The following is a 7,430-nucleotide window of genomic DNA, read 5'->3' on the forward strand; positions in this document are numbered from 1 at the left end:
TATGTCGGATCTTTCTGAGCTCCCAAGGATTCTGAACGCAGCATAAGTATGTAAATTTGAAGTTTTTAAAATGATAGCCTTGACAATTTCAACTATGTAAATACTAAACAACAAAACAGATCATAAAACAAATGTTGACTAATTAACACAGACTACAAACAAGATGAGAAAAAAATTAGCAAAAATTAACACTTTGCAATAAAACTTATGTTCATTGGTTATGAACAGATACTGAAATTGAACACTTTGGTTTGCACTCTATCACCATTTAGCATGCTTTAAAAAAAAAGTTGATGGAGACAGTGTCCCAAGCACCAATATCATTCATAAAAGGACTATTTCCAAAACCATTTACTCTGTTTACAAAACCTGATGAGCCATTAGCTCTTATTTTATAACTGTGACGATTTGTAACTATTTGTGCATTACATAGTTACGATTGTAATTATTCCGAGTTAACTGGAACGCAGCGTCAATCACGTCCCCGCCCACTGATTTCTACCTGGAGATATTGACGAAACCAGCACTAGGACCAAGCGGAACACACCTGACAGATCCACGATACAGCGGGAGACTTCTGTGGAGTTTGGGCAAACAAATGACTGAAAAGTCTTGTTATGTATATCAATTAAAAATTTCAGTATTCATTTTGATTTTTAAAACTACATCGCAATTTTAAACTCAAACTGGTTGAGAATATGCGTTCGTGAAAACACCTGCGTGATTCAGGTGACTCGCCGATGAAGAGGGAAGTCAGACAACACTGACAAGGTGAGACGCTTCCTTACGTTATTAAAACCCCAAAATGTCTCTGTACGTATGTGTGTGGTACAAATTATGAGCGGTCCCCACGTTTGGAAAAGTGTTCGGTCTCGCGTGGAGAACACAAAAGTTCTTAAGGGTAAATAATTTAAAAAAGGAAAAAAAGCGTTGTTGTTTGAAGGACGGCGCGCGCTGTTTTTTTTAAGCATTTTTCTGATTTAAAAACTTCCACTGAGCGAGCAGTTTAATACGCAACTCTACCGGATACTGCGTCCACTTGGAAGGAGTTATTTTGTAGGTTGTGGTAGTTTATTTAATGTATTTTTTGAAGAGGACACGCCCATTCCCTCCCTGTCCAGCAGGTCGAGGAGCCATTACTACGTCTTCGAGTGTCACATTACAGCTCATTCTAATATGAAACTGTAAAAGGCATTCATCACATAAAGTCCAATGTATAAAACAAGATCCACTTTTTAAAATGTATTGCTTGCGATTAATTATAAGTATTTAAAGGGGCCATTCCTCCACAGTGTTCCCATATGTTAGGTTTCAGTCCCATAAATCTGTGTACCCACCTCCACTACTTCAAAACCAAAGTAATGCCTTGTGGTAGAGGTGGGCGGATCGATCCTATTATCGATAATATCAATATCAACACTGGTATTGATGTTGAACGATCCTCGTGTAAAAAGATCGATACTCAAGCTTTTTTTTCTCTCCCGCATGCACTGACTGCTGCGCACAGCAGATTCATCAAAGTCTACTCTCTGTCTGTAAGAGCAGCGGCGCACCCTTGTATTGTGGTTTGTCAGCCCTCTACCTCAGGAGATTTTGTTTTGTGTTGAGTGATATTTTTTAAACAACAATGTTGATTGTGATGATAAAGTATTTTGTTACGTACAATGTTTGCCGAAATTCTATCTTAGGTCTTTTGGATCCTTTGGATCTATGAAGCTTAAATATGAAAAAGTATCGGTATCGATATCGGTGATACTGGGCCTGTATGTACTTGGTATCAGATCTTCTTCTTCTTCTTCTTCTTTGTCTTTCAGCTGTTCCAGTTAGGGGTCACCACTGCAGATCAATCGTTTCCATCTCACCCTGTCCTCTGTATCTTCCTCTGTCACACCAACCACCTGCATGTCCTCTCTCAGCACATCCATGAACCTCCTCTTTGGTCTCCCTCTTCTCCTCCTGCCTGGTGGCTCCATCCTCAGCATCCTTCTCCCTATATACCCTGGGTCCCTCCTCTGCACATGTCCAAACCATCTCAATCTCGCCTCTCTGACTTTGTCTCCAAACCGTCCCACCTGAGCTGTCCCTCTGATATGTTCATTCCTAATCTTGTCCATTCTTGTCACTCCCAAAGAGAATCTCAACATCTTCAGCTCTGCCACCTCCAGCTCTGCCTCCTGTCTTTTTGTTAGTGCCACTGTCTCTAAACCATACAGCATAGCTGGTCTCACTACTGTTTTGTAAACTTTCCCCTTCACTCTTGCTGATATTCTTCGGTCACAAATCACTCCTGCCACCTTTCTCCACCCACTCCACCCTGCCTGCACTCTCTTCTTCACCTCCATGGGGACTCCTGTCTGATCTCATCTGTCAACCTGTCCATCACCACTGCAAACAAGAAAGGACTCAGAGCTGATCCTTGGTGTAATCCCACCTCCACCTTGAATGAGTCTGTCATTCCGACTGCACATCTCACCGCTGTCACACTATTCTTGTACATGTCCTGCACTACCCTAACATACTTCTCTGCCACTCCAGACTTCCTCATACAATGCCACAACTCTTCTCTTGGCACCCTATCATAAGCTTTTTCTACGTCCACAAACACACAGTGTAACTCTTTCTGTCCTTCTTTGTACTTTTCCAACAGTATTCTCAGAGCAAACATTGCATCTGTAGTGCTTTTTCTCGGCATGAAACCATATTGCTGCTCACAGATCTTCACCTGTTTTCTAAGCCTAGCTTCTACTACTCTTTCCCATAACTTCATGCTATGGCTGATCAGCTTTATGCCTCTGTAGTTACTGCAGCTCTGCACATCACCCTTGTTCTTGAAAATAGGAACCAGCACACTTCGTCTCCACTCCTCAGGCATCCTCTCACTTTCCAAGATTTTATTAAACAATCTGGTTAGAAACTCTACTGCCATCTCTCCTAGACATTTCCATGCCTCCATTTGAATGTCATGTGGACCAACTGCCTTTCCACTCTTCATCCTCTTCATAGCAGCCCTCACTTCTTCCTTGCTAATCTCTTTTACTTCCTGATTTACTCTCACCACATCATCCAGCCTTTTCTTTCGTTCATTTTCTTTATTCAACTCTTCAAAATATTCCCTCCACCTTCTCAGCACACACTCCTCACTTGTCAGCACATTACCATGTGCATCTTTTACCACCCTAACCTGCTGCACATCCTTTCCAGCTCTGTCCCTTTGTCTGGCCAATCGGTACAAGTCCTTTTCTCCTTCCTTACTATTCAACTTCTTGTACAGCTCGCAATATGCCCTTTCCTTTGCTTTTGCCACTTCTCTTCTCGCCTTACGCCGCATCTCCTTGTACTCCTGTCTACTTTCTTCATCTCTCCGACTATCCCAAAACTTTTTCGCCAACCTCTTTCTCCTTATGCTTTCCTGGACCTCTTCATTCCACCACCAAGTCTCTTTGTCTTCCTTCCACTGTCCAGATGTCATACCCAGTACTGCCCTAGCTGTCGCCCTCACCACATCTGCAGTACTTTTCCAGTTGTCCAAAACTGCTTCCTCTCCAACTAGTGCTTCTCTCACCTGCTCGCTAAATTTCACACAACAGTCTTTGTCCTTCAGCTTCCACCATCTGATCCTTTGTTGAGCTCTCACTCTCTTCTTCTTTACCTCTAAAGTCATCCTACAAACAGCCATCCTATGCTGTCTAGTGACACTCTCTCCTGCTACCACCTTACAGTCTGTGATTTCTTTTAGCTTGCATCTCCTATAAAGAATGTAGTCCACCTGTGTGCACCTTCCTCCACTCTTATATGTTACCCTGTGCTCCTCCCTTTTCTTAAAGTAGGTATTCACCACAGCCATTTCCATCCTTTTTGCAAAATCAACTACCATCTGTCCTTCCCCATTCCTATCCTTGATACCATATCTACCCATTACTTCCTCATCACCTCTGTTCCCTTCACCAACATGCCCATTGAAGTCTGCTCCTATCACCACTCTTTCATGCTTGGGCACACTCTCCACCACCTCATCTAACACACTCCAGAAATCTTCTTTCTCCTTCATCTCACAACCTACCTGTGGGGCATATGCACTGATGATATTCATCATCACCCCTTCAATTTCCAACTTCACACTCATCACCCTGTCAGACACTCGCTTAACCTCCAACACACTTTTAACATTACTCTTCCTTTAAAATGACCCCAACACCGTTTCTCTTCCTGTCCTCACCATGGTACAACAACTTGTACCCACCGCCGATGCTCCTGCTCTTACTTCCCTTCCACTTGGTCTCTTGCACACACAATATGTCTACCTTTCTCCTCTCCATCATATCAGCCAGCTCTCTCCCTTTACCAGTCATACTACCAACATTCAAAGTCCCCACTCTGATTTCCACCCTTCTAGTTTTCTTCTTCTCCCGCTTGTGGCTCAAAACTAGCACTTCAGAATGCTGATTTGCATACAGATGAGTACTCTGGCAGTGTTGCCATAAAAGTTGTTGTTGGCTCTCTGTAATGTTGGTAAAATTCTCTCGATTGTGTGATGATGTAATCATGTTTAATTTGGATATGGTGGGAAGTTGAGTGACATGCTGTTCTGTTGAATGATTTTTTTTTTTTTTTTTTTGAGTTGGGACTATATAGAGTAATTTTGTTTGTTTTTCATACACTTCTGGGCAAACATCTACCGGGAAGTAAGGATGAAGTGAGGGCAGCTATGAAGAGGATGAAGAGTGGAAAGTCAGTTGATCCAGATGACATTCCAGTGGAGGCATGGAAATATCTATGAGAGTTGGCAGTAGACTTTCAAACCAGATTGTTTAATAAAATCTTGGCAAGTGAGAGGATGCCTGAGTGGAGACAAAGTGTGGTGGTTCCTGTTTTAAAGAACAAGGGTAATGTGCAGAGCTGCAATAACTAGAGATGCATAAAGTTGATTAACCACAGCATGAAGTTATGGGAAGGAGTAGTACAAGCTAGGCTTCAAAAACAGGTGAATTCTGTGAGCAGCAACATGTTTTAATGCTGAGAAAGAGCACTACAGATGCAGTGTCTGAGAGCCTGTGCTGACCAGCTGGCCCCATCTTCACCCAGTTCTTCAACAGATCTCTGGAGCTGTGTGTGGTTCCTTCCTGCTTCAAACGTTCCATTATTTTCGTAGACCCAAAGAAACCCTCCATGACAAGACTAAATGACTACAGGTAGCCCTGTGTGGTATAGTGGAGCCAGCCTGCCCTCCATCCAGGACTTATACTGGTCCAGGACCAGGAAGTAAGCTGGTAACATCTCTGCAGACCCCTCACACCCTGGATACACACATGGTTAAAACTCCTCCCCTCTGGTCAATGTTGCAGAGCTCTGTACATCAAAACAGCGAGACACAGGAACAATTTTTTCCCACAGGCAGTCACACTGATTAACAACTTAACCTGCCAAAAAACTCACTAATTTATATACCTAATGTACAACTTAACTTCAATTTGTTGTCTGTTTCACACATCCTTTTCTTTTTAAATGGTAAATGGACTGCATTTATATAGCGCATTTCCATCTGCATCAGACGCTCAAAGCGCTTTACAGTTATGCCTCACATTCACCCCTTGTATGCTGCCATACAAGGCACTCACTACACACCAGGAGCAATAGGGGATTAAAGGCCTTGCCCAAGGGCCCTTAGTGATTTTCCAGTCAGGCGGGGATTTGAACCCATGATCTTCTGGACTCAAGCCCAACACCTTAACCATTAGACCATCACCCCCTTTTTACTTTTCTCTTGTTGCACATTTTATTTTACTTGCACATTTCATTACTGTGAATTATTTAGTGTTTAATATATTTTTATCCATACCATACAGAGAGTGCAGCTCAAACCGAAGTCAGATTCCTTGTATTCTGTGGATACTTGCCAAATAAAAGCTATTCTGATTCTGATGTTTGCACTGAGAGTACTGATGAAGAAGTGTAAGGCCAGAAGGAGTTATATTGTGTGTTTGTGAATTTAGAGAAAGCTTATGACAGAGTGGCAAGAGAGGAGTTGTGGTATTGTATGAGGAAGCCTGGAGTGATAGAAAAGTATGTGAGGGTAGTGTAGGATATGTACAAGGACAGTGAGACAGCGGTGAGATGCTCAGTAGGAATGGCAGATTCATTCAAGGTGGAGGTGGGATTACACCAAGTATCAGCTCGGAGTCCTTTCTTGTTTGCAGTGGTGATGGACAGGTTGACGGCTGAGATCAGTCAGGAGTCTCCATAGACTATGAAGTTGTGATCTCTATCGAGAGTAGACAGCAGCTCGAGTGTAGCCTAGAAATGTAGAGATACACTCTGGAGAGCAGGGGAATGAAAGTCGGTAGGAGTAAGACAGTACATGTGTGTAAATGAGAGGGAGCCCAGTGGAATAGTGTGGTTACAAGGAGTAAAAGTGGTAAAAGTAGATGAGTTTAAATACTTGGGGTCAACTGTCCAAAGTAATGGAGAGTGTGTTAAAGAGGTGAAGAAGAGAGTGCAGTCAGGGTGGAGTGTGTGGAGAAAGATGGCAGGAGTGATTATCAAAAATATGTGCAAGAATGAAGGAGAAAGTCTACAAGACAGTAGTGAGACCAGCTATGTTGTACGGATTAGAGACAGTGACACTAACAAAAAAGACAGGAGACAGAGCTGGAGGTGGGAGAGCTGAAGATGTTGAAATTCTCTTTGGGAGTGACGAGAATGGACAAGATTAGGAATAAACATATCAGAGGGACAGCTCAGGTGGGACGATTTGGAGACAAAGTCAGAGAGGTGAGATTGAGATGGTTTGGACATGTGCAGAGGAGGGAACCAGGGTATATAGGGAGAAGGGTGCTGAGGATGGAGCCACGAGGGAGGCTAAAGAGGTTTATGGATGTGCTGAGGGAGGAGATGCAGGTGGTTGGTGTGACAGAGGAAGTAACAGATGACAGGGTGAGATGGAAACGATTGATATGCTGTGGCGACCCCTAAAGAAGAAGAAAACTTGTCATTTCTGACTTATGAATATAACATATTAAAATACATTTAAAAACAATGTTTGTAAATGATAATGGTCAATTTGTAGATGAAGGTTCACAGTCATCCATGTAGGAGATATCTACGTAGTAGTTTACAGCAAGTGGATGTCGTTCTGGTCTTCAAATCTTTTGTCAGCCATCCAAGTAACTTCTTCTGTCCAGTCAAAACTCTGCTTGTTTTAACTGAAGAGGCCACTTGGAAATATCTTTAAGTTCAACCTAGTTACTGCAGAATGTTGAGTGTTGAGTTTCCTAATGAGTCCTGATTTCAGTAAGACCTCAGTACCTTAGCTGCATGAGCTAAAATTATCTTTGTGAGTCATTTACACTGGGGTTATTCTGAAAGAAGTAATCTTCATGCGATCACAAAGGTTGTTTGTGATTCATTCTGTCTCTCCATGTTTTACAGTTCAA

General features: G+C 42.5%; 1 protein-coding gene across 1 annotated transcript in view; it reads left to right on the top strand.

Moving 5' to 3' along the window:
• Window positions 1–541: 541 nt before the first annotated feature.
• tmem51b (transmembrane protein 51b) overlaps window positions 542–7,430 on the top strand; it is a 24,324-nt gene continuing 17,435 nt past the window's right edge. The window contains exon 1 of the mRNA XM_034166261.1: window positions 542–771. The gene's annotated coding sequence lies outside the window, so the exon portion shown is untranslated. The remainder of the gene's footprint in view (window positions 772–7,430) is intronic.

Source organism: Thalassophryne amazonica, chromosome 3 (genome assembly GCF_902500255.1).
Source record: "Thalassophryne amazonica chromosome 3, fThaAma1.1, whole genome shotgun sequence".
In the NCBI taxonomy this organism is placed as follows: domain Eukaryota; kingdom Metazoa; phylum Chordata; class Actinopteri; order Batrachoidiformes; family Batrachoididae; genus Thalassophryne; species Thalassophryne amazonica.